We start from the raw sequence: 16,691 nt of genomic DNA on the forward strand, positions 1-16,691 counted from the left end.
ATTTAAGAATGCCGACCATAAAAGTTCCCCAGGCGACAAAAGTGGTTCGTCAGAAGCAGTATCGTATTCCAGGTGGTCATGAAGAGATTAGTACCACTATTCAGGAGTTGGTGGATGCAGGAGTTATAACCCCAGTTACTTCTGCTTGGAATAATCCTGTTTGGCCTGTACGTAAGAGTGATAATTCTTGGCGCATGACTGTTGATTATCGAGAATTGAATAGACACACACCCTCTTTGACTGTTGCAGTACCGGATGTTATTACCCTAATTGAAAGAATCCAAAAACATCCAGGTACATGGTATGCGTCCATTGATATTGCTAATGCTTTCTTTTCGATTCCGATTGCCCCTGAGTGTCAGGAACAATTCAGTTTTACGTGGAACGGGCGTCAGATGACGTTTAGAAGTCTTCCCCAGGGCTATGTGCATAGTCCTACGATATGTCACCGGCTGGTGGCAGAGCATTTGGCTGAGGTACCGGTTCATCCGCAAATTCAGATATGTCACTATATTGATGATATTTTGATCCAAGGCGAAACACAAGAGGAAGTTCAGACCCAATTGGACAGAGTCATTGAGTGCCTGCGTGAGAAATGTTGTGAAATCAACCCGGATAAATTACAAGGTCCGTCCCAGGCTGTGAAATTTTTGGGTATTAATTGGCATGAGGGGCACCGAGAAGTGATCCCTCAGGTTAAACAGAAAATTCTTGATTTTGCAGTTCCGAGGAATAGGAAAGAAGCCCAAAGCTTCATTGGTTTGTTTGGTTTTTGGCGCCAGCATATTCCTCATTTGAGTCAAATATTGGCCCCTTTGTACCATGTCACTTGTAAAAAGAATGCATTTGAATGGGATAAACCACAGCAAGATGCGTTCAGTCTGGCAAAAGAAGCAATTCAGCATGCTCTGGATTTATGGCCTGTATGTGATGGTGATGTGGATTTGAATGTGTCTGTACAAGGCCTTTATGCGAATTGGAGTTTGTGGCAGAAACAAGGCAAGAGTAGAGTACCGTTAGGTTTCTGGGCCAAAAAGTTACCTGATGCTGGTGAGCGTTATACACCTTTTGAGAAACAGTTACTTGCATGTTATTGGGCTCTGGTGGATACCGAGCAATTGACTTTGGGACATGATATAGTTTTGCGACCTGAAATTCCTATCATGCAGTGGGTTATGAGTTCGCCGAAAACTCACCGAATTGGACACGCTCAAGAGGCGAGTGTGATTAAATGGAAATGGTATATACAAGACAGGGCACGTGTGGGACAAAAAGGAGTTGCATCTTTGCATGAGCAGGTGGCGCGGGCGCCATCGACTGAGACTGAGAGTGAATGTTCCGTACCTTTAGTACAGGAGTCTCCTGTTAAGTGGGGCAGACCTTTTGATGATTTGTCGGCGGAGGACAGAAACCATGTCTGGTTTACGGATGGTTCAGCAAGGTTCATAGGGACGAAACGGCATTGGAAGGCGGTGTCCTATAATCCGATCACACAAAAATTGCTGAGTACAACTGGTGAGGGTAAGAGCAGTCAATTTGCTGAACTCTATGCTGTTTATCAAGTTCTGAAACAAGAGTTACCTGGCACATGTCATATTTTCACCGATTCTTGGTCTACTGCCAATGGACTGGCAGTTTGGTTACCGACTTGGCATTCCCATAGTTGGAAAATCCATTCAAAAGAACTGTGGGGAAAAGAATTATGGCAGGAGATTTGGGAAATGCTCCCACAGAGTACTGTTACAATCTTCCATGTGGATGCTCATACCCCGATAGACTCTCTTGACAAATTCTTTCATAACATTGCAGATGAGAAATCTAAAATTGCTGAGGCAGTGGTGGACAGGCAAGATTCTGATATTGCGGGATTGGCGAAATGGGCCCACCAGAAAGCAGGACACTTTGGAGAGAAAGCCACTAGCAGGTGGGCTGCTGATCGAGGAATTTATATTCCCCTAGATTTAATCAAAAATGTTATTCTACATTGTCCCATTTGTCAGCATATCAGGCAGCGCAAAGTGCCCCAAATTGTTAAAGGTCATTTACATCGCGGGAAATTGCCCGCTCAAATTTGGCAGATTGATTACATTGGTCCACTTCCTATGAGTAGGAATTGTCAATATGTTTGCACCATTGTTGATACATACAGTGGCCTGTTGGTGGCCCTTCCCTGTAAGCAAGCTACCCAATTGAATACTATTAAAACATTGGAATTGATTATGATGTATTATGGTGTGCCATTCCAAATTCAATCTGATAATGCATCCCATTTTCGTGGAAGATTGGTACAGGAATTCTGTGTGGAAAACAATATTGAATGGGTGTTTCATATACCATATTATCCACAGGCCTCGGGTCTTGTGGAGAGGTTGAATGGACTGCTGAAAGATCAGTTACGTAAATTAACAGATGACAAGTATAAGAATTGGCGAGACTTTTTGCCTCAAGCGCTATTGATTTTGAATAACCGACCTTTTCTAAATGCTGAATCCCCACTTATGCGTTTGTTTCCTCCGAATGTTGATGCTAAGCCCAATGAAATCAGAGAGACTGTGATGTACTGGGAGATTACTCCCGGAGCTTTGGCTCCATGTAGAGCGACCCCAGGGTCGGCAGGTTTAGACTTGCATGCCATGGATAACACCGTTATAAAAAGTAAGGATCGAGTCATCATTGAAACTGGTGTTGGTGTTCATATACCAACTGGGAATTTCGGATTAATCGCCCCTAGATCGGGGCTGGCTGTAAAAGGCATTCAGGTGCTTGGAGGAATCATTGATAGTGATTATCAGGGAGAGATTAAGGTGCTCCTGCTGAATAGCAGTGAGGTTGACTTACTGATACATCAAACTGACCGAGTGGCTCAATTGCTAATAATGCCTGTTTTCAGTGGTGAGATCACAAAAGGCACTGCCCCAACGTTGCTAACTGTACGAGGCCAGAAAGGTTTTGGCTCCACAGATAATCCTGGGGCCAGAGTTTGGGTGCAGTCGCCTAAGAATCCCCCTGAACAAGCAGAAGTCATTGCAACCGGTCAAGACAACACCATTTTAGTTATGAGACCAGGGAAAGATAGCTGGGAAGCAGTCCCGGCTGACAAATGTTACTTACGAGAATGAATAATGCCTGTATTTGATTCTCTTTCAGATCATTCTTTGGACTGTTGCTGCAGGATGTGTCGGCGTTGGACTCCTTTTGGGCTGGTACGACGAGAGAGGAGGGATCCCATCAACCCGGGCTGAGTTGAGAACCCGAGTGTCGCGTTCCTTCGCTGCGTGGGATTCGTCGTCGAACTTTTGGACTACGTTAGCCAAACGAGTGACTAAAGCCCCTCATTTCTGCTTGACACCGATGAGATCGGTGACTGACATTCTAGCGACTTGTTTAGTTGCTGTCCCTGCTTCATTGGAGACTTTGACTCATATTTTTAATATATCGAATGCTCGCCCCAATGTTCTTCTGGGCGATTTTGCTACCCATGAGTATTGCCCCTTGTGTACTGTACTGTCAGACCCGATACCCCCCATCCAGTCCCAAATAGTTACCTATAATATCACACAGGGTGATTTGTGTTTTTTCCTTACTTGTGATCCTAGTGCGATTTCTGAATGTATGCGTTTAAGATTGAAAGGTGCCACTTCATTCACCGCTCATGAACTAACTTTGTGCCTTCAAAGGACACCGAAAACATGTACTTCTGTTCAGAATAACATGACTTGCAAGAGTTTGGTAGTTACCCCCAGTCATTATCGCACGATGTTACTACCTGCCGGATGGCTTTTCTCATGTGGTAATACTTCCTGGCCATATATCCCTGCAAATATTTCTGGAGGCCCTTGTGCCATTACTAGACTGAGCTTGTTGATGTTTTCTTCACATCCGAATGCCAACTCTCGTGTGATTCGAGATACAGTGAGGTTACAGGAGGATTGTGACTCATCTTTGCATTTATATTCCAAGTCTGAATACCTTAGCCTGGCTATTTCAATTGTTGGTGTTCCTGCTTTGGCAGTTTATAATGCCAAATCTATTGGGAAAATGGCCTGCTGGATGGTAAAATCCATTAATCATACTTCTACAGTCCTGTCTGACATGCTATTAGACGCCCAGGGTGAACGTAGAGCTATCTTGCAAAATTGAGCGGCCATTGATTATCTTTTGCTTAAACATGGACACGATTGTTCTGATTTTGAGGGTCTTTGTTGTTTTAACTTGTCGGATCATACAAAATCCATTCAAGCTCACATTGATAAACTACATGACTTGACAGAAGAAGTTAGAAAACACATTGACCAGGGCTGGTTTGACTGGCTCTTTAATTGGTTACCTGATTTGCATATGTTACGTCAGATATTAGGAGGTATTCTGATTACTATCGGCATTTTGATTTCTATCTGTTGCTTTATTCAGTGTATTCCTTCACTATTTCAATTCTGCACACCTGGTACTAGACATAGATCAGTTAGTCTTGTTTCATATTATTCTTCCACAGATATTAGTTCTGTTTAATGAATGTATAATAGACTGAAGTCAAGGGTGAAATGTTCTGCTCGATTTTCCTGGCCTTCTTGTGAGGAAAAGTGATTGAATGTGACTTCAGTCTCTTACCATTCAAGTCTAAGGGTTAGAGTAGTGAATGGAGCCTATTTACTAGGCACTTCGACATGATCCTGTGCTCTTCCCCATAGATCAGGGCTTGCACACATAGCCTAGGGGATAGATTTGTTAGTATTAGGGATAACCTGTCCTGTAGTGAGGGTATTTCATGGAGCCGTGCTGAATTCAGGCCTGGTAGGCCTCAAACGGGAGAGACTCCATCTTTCTTTCTGCTCCGGCAGCTTGGGATGCTTCTAGGTCAAATGTAATGTTTTAGTTATGAGGTGTTATTCGCTTGGAGAGAACCGGTTCAGGCCGGCCCTTATCGAAGGATTGTATTTTTCTTCATGCCGAAGACACTACATCAGGCCGGCCGGCTGGGAACGTGTCCTTGGTACGGGGAGGTACAAGAATTTGGTGGGCGGCAGGTTACTGGCCGGAATTTTCCATGAGGAAACGCACCTCTATATTAGTGAAAGTCTGAGGCAGTTACATGTTCAGTCCGTAGGCGGCATCTAGCCGTTAGCAGAAAAGCTACTACTTATTCCAGGGAAGACAGACGCCATCTTGAAGGCGGAGAAAAACCGAGAGACAGATACTCTCCTAGCAGAATAGCCAGAGAGGAGAGAGTAGCCGATAAGGAAGAGGTCCCAGTGACTCGGAGAAGGGTGATCCGTGACTGCGGAGGTGTGACTTCCAGGCGAGCCGAGGCACAGACGAGAAGGGAACCTAGATGACCACTGAGTGCAGGCTACATACTACTAAGGTGATGTCGACCCTTTCTTATTAGAGTATACAACTTAATCTTTCACTTTTCTTTGCAGGTTATGTGTTATATTGTAATGTTATGTGATTGCGCATGTAATGAGTAATAAAGTACCCAGTTTGTAGTGAACCAACATGTGCTGCGTGTTCTTGTATGAGAGGGTAGCCTATTTTTCTAGTCAGCTGCGGCTACATGAACAGATGTTAACCCTGATCAGGTAAGTGGTAACTGAATAAGGGAAAGAGGAGCCCCTCGAACCGGAGAACAGGCTATGCTCGAACTGGCAGTCCTTGTGTGATCTGATGAATAGTGAGACTGATTCCCTTTTTTGTATGTTATGGTGATCATAGGATGAACTGTATGAGACTGCCGTCTGGGTAGAGAGGTCTGGATTCGTATGAGATCGCGAGGCCGCCACTTGTGATACTGTCGTATGGGCAGAGAGGTCTGGATTCGTATGGGATCGCGAGGCCGCCACTTGTGATACTGTCGTATGGGCAGAGAGGTCTGGATTCGTATGGGATCGCGAGGCCGCCACTTGTGATACTGTCGTATGGGCAGAGAGGTCTGGATTCGTATGGGATCGCAGGGCCGCCGATTGTGCTGAGACTGCCGTCTGGGTAGAGAGGTCTGGATTCGTATGGGATCGCGAGGCCGCCACTTGTGATACTGTCGTATGGGCAGAGAGGTCTGGATTCGTATGGGATCGCGAGGCCGCCGATTGTGCTGAGACTGCCGTCTGGGTAGAGAGGTCTGGATTCGTATGGGATCGCGAGGCCGCCACTTGTGATACTGTCGTATGGGCAGAGAGGTCTGGATTCGTATGGGATCGCGAGGCCGCCGATTGTGCTGATACTGTCGTATGGGCAGAGAGGTCTGGATTCGTATGGGATCGCGAGGCCGCCGATTGTGCTGAGACTGCCGTCTGGGTAGAGAGGTCTGGATTCGTATGGGATCGCGAGGCCGCCACTTGTGATACTGTCGTATGGGCAGAGAGGTCTGGATTCGTATGGGATCGCGAGGCCGCCGATTGTGCTGAGACTGCCGTCTGGGTAGAGAGGTCTGGATTCGTATGGGATCGCGAGGCCGCCACTTGTGATACTGTCGTATGGGCAGAGAGGTCTGGATTCATATGGGATCGCGAGGCCGCCGATTGTGCTGAGACTGCCGTCTGGGTAGAGAGGTCTGGATTCGTATGGGATCGCGAGGCCGCCACTTGTGATACTGTCGCATGGGCAGAGAGGTCTGGATCCGTATGGGATCGCGAGGCCGCCGATTATAAGAGGTCTTGGTATGTATAGTAGGAATTCCCTGTCCTTAGGTGGTAGATATATGTGGTTGCACTATTGTAAATAGGCCCTAGGGAAGGGGTAACGTTCTGGCTGGGTTAGTGAGGCTCTGATGAGCGGGTTCTATCTGATCCGAAAACCCAAGCAGAACACCATCTCAGACTCCTCTGACGCACTGTCAGTGTAGTGTGGTGATAGCAATAAGTACTGGACCTCTAGGTGAGCTACCACAAAATTTTGAAATCATCAACGATTGAAAAGAACGCAGTAAGTCACTTGCGTTATAAGATGTATTTACCGGCATAACAAAACTTGAGGGGGCCCCCTGCAAGGTACATGGAGTGGCCCCCTCTGGACTCAATCAGGAGCTCTCTGACCAGAGTACTGTGCTGAGTGGGCCCCCTGAATCTTGAGGGCCCCCCGCACTGTCTGGGCTGCGGGGGCCTGTGCTATGCCACAGGATGTATTCAGAAGAAAACAGTGCAGCAGTCACAAGGGTCAAGCCCTCATCGGCTGTAACCATCGCATATATCACAATATCAATCAATGAATCTGCTGTCTTGTAAAGTGTGATTACTCACCCGTAAGAGTCTCAAAGTGCTGGGGGTGTGGGGGACACAGAGTGCCATGTACTGCAGGCATTCCACTGAGGTGCGAGACTTTATGTTATCACTGCACATTCACACCATGAGAAAAACATTTGGCAAACCTTTAACATGTGAGTCACAACGCTTTATATGGATAGAGCACAGGAAGCAGAAGAGCACATACGCTACTGCCCTTAGACAAAATGCCCACGAAGGTGTAACTTCTCCTTTTAGTTAGAAGAATAATACCAACACAGAACCTACAGGGCTAATAAAATATGGACCATTTGCCACAAATTGAGTGGATGCCTAACACTAATATTTAATTGTAAAATAAAAACTGAAAATGTTCTATAACAGAAGCTTGTTTTGGCCAGAAGAAATGCAACATTTGTTAATGATGTTGGGAGCCAAGGTGAATCATGGTTTTCTGAAAAACTATTCTGATATCCAAATTCCACTGTTCTCTCATGTCATGCCAGTAGTTTCTAATGTTCTAGCAACACTCACTGTTTTTTATAGTTTAGATCAATCTTTATCAGACAAAATTGAGATAAATAATATCAAATAGTCCCTTTTTTGCAGTTTCTCTATCCTCTCTTTTTCTCCTCTCCATCTCATGCTCTTGGTCTTGCTGTACCTTATTGTACATCCCCTACCAGCCTAGAATCTGTGTTACTCTTTTAGTATTTGATTTGATTTTTCTAAAGCATGGTGTATGCCCAAAGGCCTCTTGGCAATGGTCATCTACTGTGATCCAGCGCGACACCTAATCAGGGATCAATACTCAATAACATCACATACCATTGGCCCATACACATTCACCCAAATCCCTGATGCGCTGGGGGGTAACTTTTAATGATGATGTTTAGTTGTTTTCTTTATACAGGCTCATATCTGACACTCCTAAATACATACCTTGAACCTGCATATCAACTCTCTTTCCTCTGGTCTATGGACCATTAGTTGAGAAGTTGATGGTAATAATAGAACTATCTAACTATCTATCTAGTTAGCTAAATAATCACAGACTCTCGATAAGATTTATAAAGTTTATCTGAAATAAATGTGAATAATTAATGCTCATTACATACAAGCAACACATGCAAACAAGGAATCTCACAAAAAGGGAGAGGAAACCATCAGCAAAATGCAAACAGTGTCATACTCATCATCAAAGGTAGTGGATAGTAGGAGAGACATACGTTTCAGCAAAATAAATGTGAAACGATATACATATGACGGAGGGGATAGATAAAGAGACATAAGTTTCAGAGACAAAAATAAATCTGCAAATGATTATGCAAAGTACGAGTCAGAAGGATAATACTAACCCAAACATCATTGAAATACCACCCCCTGGCCAAGGAGGTAGTGGGGGTCCCCTGCAATAGAGTCAGGGAACAAAGATTTCAGGACTCAGGAACGTGACAGGGACAGGGACAGGAACAGCTAGGCCTCTCTGCAAACCGACAGACAGCGACGAATCGCCCCTCTCTCCTTTCTTCCCGATGATGCTCTCCCAGCTCCTCAACTAAACCACACCCCCAAACTCACCCCAGTTATACCCTAAAACCTACATGTCCAACCCACATTAGTTGAAACAATTCATAAAATTTGGCTTCTCATTGGATGAGCCGGGAGGTGGTCTGTCACACCACCATGATTTAATTCATCATTACTATGGTATTTTGTTCTATATCCTTTCTCATGACAGAAACTTTGACTCGTTCATTCTCTTAATACATGTAGCTTTTTCATTATTTCTCATGTACGTCTGCGGAATAAGTTTTGGGTCCCACGGCCAGTCTCATCTTTTGGCAGACAAACAATATTCTTTGTAGCTGAACAACCTTAACTTTTCAGGCATTTCTGCAGCGCTCAGCTTTTCTGTTTATTTGTCGGGGCATTCATTTCCTCTCCAGCCCCATCTATTGTGTCAACTTTTGACCTTTCAGGCCTGTTCGGCTCACTAATGGCAAATAAAACATAAGCATTCATTAATTACTTGAAATGCACTTTTCACTGTTTACCACCCACCTTTGCACTATACCGTGTTGGTATATTTCCTACCTAAGCTTTAAGCAAAAGAGGCATTATTAATTAATATTTTAAAGCAAGATGCAAGATGTGAAATGCGGCCTAGTCATGCATTATTTCTTGTTTCTTTTGAAGCACAAATTTAAAATGCGGCTTAGTTCTTTCATACATTATTTCACATTAGTGCACGCATGTGCAAAGCGGTTTCCCATGTGTTTTTTGTGATTTGGAGTTTAGTTTCCACTGCACACTGTTAGTATGTATTTCGGGGGTGTTTATCCGAGCAGGTTTCTTTTTGCGAAAACCCTACTCCATCAACTGTCAGGTCATATACAACAACAGTGGTAAACTAATGTGGTTTTCAGCTGCTTTCTAAAAGTTGTAAGTTGAATTGGCCTCACAAGGGATCTGGAAAATGATACCAGAGCTTTGAAGTGTGGCAAACAAAACACTGCCGCCTCAACAAGTTCTAAGAGTTGTAGGCACCACCACTTTCTTAGCGGCTGCAGATCATAAGTGCCTACTTGTTACGTACCAAGAGAATCTTCTTTTGAGGTACTTAGGGCCAGTCAGGGTAAGAGTAAGACCTTTGTGAGCTGTACAAAACACTTTAAAAGCTATTCTTTTCTTAACTGGGAACCTGGGCAACTCCTCCAAGGCTTTCAAGACACAGTCGAACTTCCTGATATTTTTAAGCAGACGAGCTGCTCTGCATTCTGTACCCTCTGGAATTTTTTTAACATCCCTTGCTGTAGACCCAGGTAAAGGGAATTAAAATAATCCAGTTTCAAGAAATACAGAGACATAATAGCAGTTTCCCTGAGATCATAAGGTACGAATGGGCAGAATTTTCTTTAATGTTTTTAACAGGGAAAAACAAGTCGACAAAAGCTTATTAGTCTGATCAATAAAGGTGAGTTTGGAATCGAACAAGGGGGCCAATTCACAGAACTAATCTGAGAGAAAATCCTAAACTCAAAAATCCTAAACTTTTGGTATCCACAGAAGGCACTTACGATTTTTGGTATTCACAGAATGCACTTACGACTCCTAACTTTATGTCTGCACTTGGACCGGAATTACCGCACCTGAAATAGTGTTGACACCGCAGTCAACACTGAGGGGAGCAAAGGAGAAAACTTTTCTTGGTTATGATTAGGGCTCCCGGTTTTATGATATTTATTTTTTTGCCATTTCCGTCTGTATTTATCCATATTTATTTTTTTGGCATTTTTTCTGTATTTATCCACATTTATTTTTGCCACAAGCAAAAGACGAAGCTACAGCTAGTATTTTTCCACATTTATTTAAATTGACAATTTTATTCGTTTTCCAGTACAATATAGTCTATATTGTACTAGAAAACAAATAAAACATTTAGGACAACAAAATGATAGATCTTGGATGGCTAATTAGAGGGCTGTGCTGCTTTGTCATTCTCGCTCTCCTTCCTGCTTGACTATGTATCCCTTACTCCTAAAGGCAACGCAACAGCTCCAAAAGATTGTGCTTCAAATCAGATGGAGTTTCTTGCTGTGCGAGATAACAAAGCTGACAAGCCGCACCCGAGTACTTCACAGGTCTTTAAAAAGATCATTCACATGTTAACGAGGCTTTGTTGTTTATTTCACCCCTTTTTACCAGACTGCGGGCAGTGTCTACCCCCTGTGAGAGTTGCCTTTTACACGGGACATGGGTGGGAGCTACGTGCCCATATTTGTTTTTTATTTAAACAGAAACATTTGCGGTGCTGTTTGCAAAAGAAAAGAAACACAGCCCTCAGATGCATGGTCTGAAAGGAAACGGGATGGGTGCCGTGAACCTGAAGGACAGCAATCTAAACAGCGACCCTCGTCAGGAAACCTGACACCTGTAGAAAATGTAAATGTGGCAAATGACTAATGATGAAATGGAAAGGCGGCGTGGGAGCCATTTAGGCTTCATTTGACAGAGTGACATGAATTTTCTTCGAGCGCAGCTAGGAACGCAAGTGTGGGAAGCATACCACCTCCCTGCAAGTGTGGGAAGCTTCTACTACAGCAGGCATCCCAAGTCCATTAGCCACACTTTGTTTCCGTCTGTCTGTGTCCCTTTGTTTCTACCCGGTGCCCGGCTCTCCAAAGTCCTCGCCAGCACGAGACACCGTGACCCGCGAGTCACTGAACACACGGCACCCCCACTCCGCGCTGCCAGCATGGAAGCCGTTCTGTTTATCATTCATTAAACTCTCCCAGTCTCGCTCCGTGCCGGGTGCCTTCCTTCATCCAGCACAGTCTGCCACGGGTACAAGCGCCTTATCTTCCATTGCAAGTGCCCCGTCGGTAGCAAAATACCCGACGGCAGCGTGGCCAAATTTGCTAGTATTTTGCCGTTTATAAATATAAATACAGACAAAGGAAATATAGATTTCCGTCTGTATTTATATTAGGCCTGGGCGGTAAATTCCGTTCCGTTCGCGGAATTTGCGAAATTTGGGTAATTTCGCGTTCCGCGGAGAACGCGAAATTGCAAAAAAATCTACGTTCCGCAACTTCGTGAAATTTTTGCTTGTTCGCGTTCTCAATATGCGTGTTCGCGAGATATTTCACCCCGAGCACGCAAACAGCGATCGCGAACAGGAAAAAAGTATCGCGAACAAGCAATTCCGCGTGTTTGCGGTATTTCTGCATGTTCGCGGAGATTTTTTACCGTTTCGCGGAGATTTGCGTAACGCGATTACGCAAATTCCGCCCACCCCTAATTTATATGTATAAATCCATAAAAACGGAAAACCGGGAGCCCCAGTTATGATGTAGTGTCTGGCCGTATCCTTTTCCCTGCCCAAACTGTTTTTCATGACCTCCACTACCATTTATCACACATTCCTAATGTTCCTTTTTGTAAAAATTGATTGTACATTATCCGGCCCCAGATGGAGATTACGGCTCGAGCCGGAGAGTCCATCCCTAGCCAGAGATTACGGTCCGGGTGCGGATATTCCGGCTGAGTGGGGATGCAAAGTTAGGAGTTGTAAGTGCATTCTGTGATTACCAAAAATCGTAAGTGCCTTCTGTGAATAAGAAAAGTAGTGAGTTTACGATTTTGTCTCAGATTAGTTCTGTGAATCGGCCCCAAGAGTCCTACATTTCTCACCTTTGATACCAGAGAAGGCAGAGGATCCAGAGACTGTGGCCACCAAGTGTTATCCCAGAAGGAGATATCATTTCCAAAGATGAGCACCTCTGTCTTCTCGGAATTTAGCCTAAGGCAGTGCTGCTCATTCAATACACTATGACTCTTATGCAAATAATAAATCAATCAGCCATCTCCTCTATGTCATTGGTAATAGTTACTACTCAGCATATGAGATGGTTGAGAAGCCAAATGTTCTTATTAGTTTCACCAGTTGGGCCACATAAATATTAAATAATGTAGGACTTTGTGATTACCTCTGCAGGACACCACACAGCAGAGAAAATGATTTTGAGGTGATATCTCCAACGGCAACTGATTGTTCCCTGTATTCCAAAAAAGATCAGAGAAGAGTAAAAGTGGCACCTCTTAGGCCTATTTCTGCCAGCCGATGTTTCCGATCTAGGTGGATAACAGTTTCAAAGGCCGTGGATAGGTCTAAAAGGACCACCACAGCCTTCCCACCTTTATCCACAATATCCCAAATCTTCTCAGTGGCTACTATCGGAGCTGATTCAGTACTATAAACTTTCCTGAACCCAAGCTGAGCTTCACCAAGGGTCTTGTTTAGGTCCATGAATTCGGAGATCCAGATTTCCAAGTGTCTCTGCAGGATTTTTGCTGGAATAGAAAGCCGAGAAATCAGCTGATAGTTCTTCTCTTCATTTGGATTTAGAGACTCTTTTTAATAGCTGGAGAGTAGACACCTCTTTCCACTTTTTTTTAAAACTTCCCACCATAATGATGCTATTCAATAATGCAGTAAGTGGATTAGCAATACATCCAGCAATCTAATGCAGCACTTTAAAAGGGCACAGAACTACTGGTGCACTTGCTTTAGTGATTCTTATCAATTCCACTTCTCGCTCTGCTGTTAAGAGTGGAAAGCTATGGAAGTCAAGACTGTTAGTGGTAGGTAGGGGAACATTCTCTATCAGCTGGTAGTTAGCCATCTGGCTAGTATTGAGCTCTTCATAAATGGCCTTTACCTTTTTGCAAAAGAAATCAGTCAGACCATTGCATAGCTGTTGAGTAGGCGCTATTGAGCTAGCAATGGGGGGATGTGAAAACCACTGTACTGTTTGAAATATTTCCGAAGGGGAATTGGTGGATAATTTGATCTTTTCAGTAAAGTAATTGGTCTTTTCCACCTTAATCATTGATATATACTTCTGAATGATCAGTTTATATTTCTCTCTTCAACTGAGTAACTGCCTCTCCAGACTTTTTCTTATCACCGACAGGTCTTTTTCAGCACCTTGAGCGAAGCTGAATACTAGGGAGCTGTTGGACATGTCCTATGGATTTTGACCATCTTGACAGTGGCCAACTGGTATGCCACCTCATTAATCCAATTAAAGTAACTATCTATGGCTTCAATGGCATCTCATCTTAATGGTGGTGTCGAGGCCTCTAAAATATCAGATAATTCTTTCTTGTTCATTTTACAACAAACCCTGATGGTTTTTATCTGTCTAGCATTTTTGTTCATCACTACCATAGCGTTAAAATTTATACTAAAACCCACCATCATGTGATCGGACCAAGTAATAGGAAGAGTGTCCTCCCATTGTATGTCCGGATGAATTGGAAAAAGTCTGTGAAGGGTATGACCTGCAGTATGTGTATGAGTATTAGTCAACAGTTTCAAACTAAATCCATTCAGATTATTAATATTAATTTTGGAATCCTTGTTCGAATCATCAATCCCCAATTATTGTAAAATTTGGGTAATGTGGCTTACGTCAAGGGAGTCACTAAGGGCTTCCACGGATTTCAATTTAGGGCCAGGAGGTGTATGAACCAATCGAACATAAAACCTTGAATTGAAATCCAATTTACAATTAAATAAAGAGCTTCACAAGTCTGTTATGTTGGCTGTTTCACTAGTAAGATCAACATGGTACTTATATATTGTTGCTAGACTTCCTCCTCATTTTTCCTCTCAGTCTAGTCTGTTAATAATATAGCCTGCCGGACGTGCAGCAGGATGGGAATACTTATCCGCCCAAGTTTCCGTGACAAAGGAGATATAATAGCCATGTGCACCCAGATAATGAAAAAGCTCATGTCTATGCTTGATTGCCAAGCGGGTGTTCAGTAATATACAATTCAACGTACAAATTGAAGAAGTCCCAATGGTACTGTCTGTTTGACTAGTAGTCCCTTGTGCTGATTCTAGCTGGCATGCATAAAGACAGTAGTTTAAACTTTCTGCTTCTTACAGGCTTACCTACATCTTTCAAATGAAGGAGAGATTCTCTAGAATAAGACAGAAATTGGGCAGGGGCCCTGGCAACTGCCAACAACCAGGTGTGGACGTGCACAGACGGGCTTGCCATTGGTGTGCCTTGGGCATGCCAGCGGTGCGTCTGCTGAGGGTCCAGTCCCGCATCAGAATTTATAGCCGATTGGTGTTAAGTAGCTAGACTGCCCACTACCAAATCAGCGTCAGCCCGGAAGAATAAAAGAAAGACTTTGTTTTTCTCTGCTTAAACAGGAAACCCACGGCAGACCAGAAAGCTAAAGAAGCGGCGCAGTAAAAAAAAATGCCTATGAACGAAACTCCTTCAAGTGAGATGTCTCTCCCCAAGTAAGTCATTTAAAACCTTCTTAAAATGCGTGATCTGAGCTATAAATTGGCTGCAGTATCCAGTCACACAGCGCTGATTCTTGTCTTTGTCTATCAGATGCCTTCTGACAGTGATGAGTTTTGGATACCGAGGCAGCAGCCTCATTACTCCACATTAATGTTGAGTTTTTAGTTGCAGTTTTGGTTTTCTTATTGGTCTGTGACACTTTGTCACAGTTGAAGTTGTCAGGTCAGTGCTGTGATGGGTCGCGGGTAGTGGTCAAAAGGGTTTTCAGAAATGTCAGCAAGTTTCTTGATCAGTGGGTTTTCTTTGATGGTTGTCCAACATCTCAATGTCAAGATCTCTGTGGAGGTCTGCTGCTCTTGTGAAGCAAGGAGCACCTGCTGCGATACATAAGACCTTGCTCTGCAGTCTCTGCAGGTCTTTCTGATACTTCGGATTGTTGTATTCCATATAGGTACCACGATATAGGCCCAGGTAACTTCATAACCCTTCACCTATATTCTTCCCTACATTACACTTATAACAGTTTACAGGGACTGACCTTTTACCTAGATACGACAGTGCATTCAGAACGCGGGTTTTTCCCTGGTTCGAAATTCATACATTATGCATGAGGATTCTTGGAAGCGCAGCAGGACTACCATCTCCTGTATAATATCTATGTATAAAGTTCATGCCTGGCGTCATCCTAAGTCTGACACAATAATGCAGTGAGGTAGGACCCCTGTGGAGATCTAAGGGTATATATACATCACATCTTGCTAAGATAGACAGAGGAGACCAGGACTTCTCGGCCGACACACTGACCAGAGACGCTGAGGTTCCTGCATGCAGACAATCCAGCTCGCAGTGGTCTAACATCCCTTGTGGGGTGTCCAACTTGAGACCAGGAGGGGGTCCCACAGTCTCTCACTTCAGGTAATGGGGTTGACTGTATCCTAGAGGGATTCTTGGCTTAACACCTACACACATGCTAGGTACACTTAGGTTCATCTAGTTAGGGAGGCATCGTAGGAGTACGCATCTTTTTATTGTCATGTATTTTATATACTCATATGTATTCATGATTACTGTAAGATGGTAGAGCTTTAATATCCGTTTACTTTCATAGTGCTTCTAATCCTATATATATGCTACTGTCTAACGGTTTTTGCAGCTCATCTATTTAACACCAGAATAACAACTGTTCAATAAATACTTATTGAAAACGCCCAGCCTGTTTATTCTGCGTATCACCCTAAGACATGAGTGACTGAGTGAAAAGTAGTACACTGTTTCCCCGATCCTGAGGGATCAGGGTTGTCTTGTTCGATGGTTGCCAAGAACTATTCTCTCCTTGGTAAGAGGAGATTCTGGTGGCACTGTGAGCTAGCTGATACAAAAAGCCAACATACCCGGTGGGGGTGTTCAGAATCAGTCTGACACCAATCCTACAGTGTATGCTGTCCGAACGGACAGATCCTGTATATTTTTTATAGGAACTACACAACATGGTGCCACCAACGTTGGTTGGGTACTTATTTAACAGTAGAATCTGAGTAGTTCAGTCTTGCTAGTCTCAGAGACCCCTAATCACAATTCCCAGAGACGTCTGGAGTGGGTGGGCACAAACTCTGCCACAGCTGAGTAGGCAAAAATCCTATTT

The sequence above is a fragment of the Triturus cristatus genome, chromosome 6 (assembly GCF_964204655.1).
Source record: "Triturus cristatus chromosome 6, aTriCri1.1, whole genome shotgun sequence".
Taxonomy (NCBI): domain Eukaryota; kingdom Metazoa; phylum Chordata; class Amphibia; order Caudata; family Salamandridae; genus Triturus; species Triturus cristatus.